Raw genomic sequence first — 3,256 nt, 5'->3', positions numbered from 1 at the left:
AGCCTTTGCCACTTCCTTGTCCACAGGATCCATTAGTCCAGTTCCTTTAACTCCCAGATCTTGCCCTGCCAACATTTAAGTAAAAAGAAAGGCTGTTGGAAAATCCTTTCTCTAAGATTCATAGAATCAGAACAAATTCTCCTTTTTATGAGGAAAAAAAAAGGCCTAATCTTATATAGTGGATTTTGGCACCAGAGATGGACAGTAACATTAAAAGTAACACGTTACTGTAAGCCAATTACTTTTTCCAAGTAACAAGTAAAGTAAGGGATTGCTATTGCAAAAAAGTAATTAGATTACTGTTACTTTCCCGTAAGAAGGCTGCGTTACTGCGTTACTAAACTGTGATTTTATTTGTGAGAGTGTCTCATGACAATGACGTATGAGCAGTAACAGATGTTTGTAGATCAACAATGGATAATATGGAGTGCGGTAGAGAGTATGACCGTGCAGCATTTAAAGCTTGGAACTACCGACATTACTTTGAGTTTGATTCCCTAAAAAGTAACAAAAACACTGTGCACTGTGTGTGGGAAGAAAACTTCTTTCTACAGCAAAAAATTAAACTTCAAATCTGAGCAGTTCACAGAGAAACCCCCCACCGACATGACCGCTGCGGCAGCGACAGGACTTAGTGCTGCTGAACCTTTGATTTTATTTATTTTTTGCTGTGTTTTACTCACATGTATTTGAAAGAGTGAATGTAAACACAAAACATTTTATTTTATATACTGGAATATGCAGAAAATAGGTTTAAATGTTAAACAAATTTCTTCAAATCAAAGACTGTTGCATACAATTTCATTTTTGCTTGATGCAGTGTGTATAAAGGTAAAAGATTAAAACGAATAAAAAAGATTTTTAAAGTGACTTTTTCATTTGATTCCATTTTATATGATGGATTATGCAGGAAAAATGGGCTGAGTGCTTTATAACATATTCAGGTTGTGTATCATGTTTTTAAAACGTAACTAAGTAATAAAGTAACTAATTACTCTTAAAATAAGTAATCAGTCAAGTCACAGGTTTACTTTCTTGGAGAAGTAATAAGTAACTAGTAACTAATTAGTATTTTCAAGTAACTTGACTAAAACTGTATGGCACACATATTGCCTGTTTTTTTTAGAACCATCAACTTTTCCTCATCGCCATTTTGAGGGCCCATCTAAACCATTCATATCTTAAGCAACGTAATTTCTCTAGCACCCCTCTCGTATTGGAATCCCAGCCTACACGTAGAGTTCTGCAGCCCTCACCTCAACTCAGTTGAAAATTTGCAGACTATGCTCCCATGACAGGAAACCAACAGATTTAAACAAGCCTTAACAATTATACCTAGGAAAGTTGTCATGATACGGCTGTGACAGGCAGGATGTAGGACCCAAATGCAGGACACTCAGATGGAGGAATAAACTCAAAGAGGGTGCTTTATTGCAGTTGCAGAAAAAACTCCATAAACAATAAACTTGCAAAAACAAACCAAAACTAGAAACTAATACTAAACACTAGGAAACGTGGAGACAAGAGACTAGGGACAAGGAGCACCGAGGGAAACACAGCCAGCATGAGGGTGTGGATGACGTTAACGACGCGACACAGACAGAGAGAACCACAAGGCTTAAATGCACAGACTGACAACGGCTGTGTCCGAATTCAGGGGAAGGATGCTTAAAATGCCATATTTGGAGGCAATGACATCACAGCGACGCCGACGAGGACTGTCCGAATTCAAAGAGCACTCAAAATGTGGCAAAGTCCCTACTTTTCCGCTGAATTTGAGGGTTAGTCGTGTCCAATTGATGCGCCAATGCCATATTTGGAGGCAATGACGCGTCACGGCGACCGACGAAGGCTGTCCGAATTCAAAGAGCACTCAAAATGTGGCGACAAATGCGGCCCTACTTTGCCCTGAATTCTAAGGATGGTCCGATGTATCCTTCATGTCCTACTATATCCCAGGATTCATTACGGGTCATAGAGGAGATTTGTTTCTGATAACGATGGTGGTCAAGCAGGAGAGGAAAACACTTTCAAATGTAAGTATATGAAAATCTGGTTGTACAAAAGTTAAATTGTTATAGCGGTCGTTTTGTTCAGCTTTGGGCATCTGCATAGACATGTTTCTTTTCTTTAAAATAACAGTAAACCAGCTTGTATCGGGGTCCCGCGATTTTCATGTATTGCCGCTACATAAGCTAATTTTGATTTTTTTCGAATTGGTGATATGTTGTGGGGAACAAAGACCAAAGGGCTTAATTTATTAAACGATCACCTCTTCACTGGGGTGTAGAATTGGGCCGCCACGGGCGTGGATGTACAAGAATAAATCAATATACACATCATATTCATATGAGTGCGGTCCTATTAACCCTCATGCTGTACAGCAGCAGGTCCCCAACCTTTTTGCGCCACAGACCGGTTTATGTCAGACACGGAGCGGCCTTTTAAGGTATCGCGGATAAATACAACCACATAAAATGATCCGACCAAGACAAAAACTGTGGACGTGAATGTACTGTGTAATTGTGTAAGTCCTCCTGAAAATGCGCCAATATTGACAGTAACATCCTCCTCTCTGCCACTTAAGACGATGTAAATATTTCTTTCAAAATAAGACACACAACTACAACAAGGGAAAGACTCAGGAAACCGAGTTAACGATAAAAACCCTGAAAACCATAAATTTCACACCGGAGCCTTAACTCTCGTGGCCCGGTACCAAACGACTCACGGACCGCTGCTGTACAGAACCTGTGATGTCCAGACGGTGTTCCTCTGGTGTTCTGCTGTGAAAACCTTTGGGCTTAGGGATTAACATAGTTGCCATGGTGTCCTTTCTTCTCTTATTTGTTGTGTGTGATCAGGACAATTCTGGAGAAGATGGGCCTGCAGGGGAAAGTCACCCCCTTGCAGGCCAGAAGACATGAGATAAGTTTAAAGAATACAAAGTACGTATGTGTGTTATCAAGAAGATAATTCTCAAGAACACAAGTTAATAAATGTGCAATTACTAAGAGTTGTTGTGGTGTTTTTATTTGCCTGCTGTCATTTTTGATTTCCTCTGCCTTTAGGATTGCAAGTATCCAGGCTCAGGAGAGGGGTCAGTGGGAAGCCCACTGCTGCTCACGTAGAGTTTGCCCTCATGGATGAGGTGATAGGACAGATGCCTTCCATTAAGCCTCCTGTCCTAATTTCCTCTCTCCCTGAGGACACTCCAGGCCAAGCGCAGCAGTGCCAAACGACAGCGATGACGGTT

Source organism: Oreochromis aureus, linkage group 10, assembly GCF_013358895.1.
Source record: "Oreochromis aureus strain Israel breed Guangdong linkage group 10, ZZ_aureus, whole genome shotgun sequence".
NCBI lineage: Eukaryota > Metazoa > Chordata > Actinopteri > Cichliformes > Cichlidae > Oreochromis > Oreochromis aureus.
Note: the sequence above shows the minus strand (reverse complement) of the source record.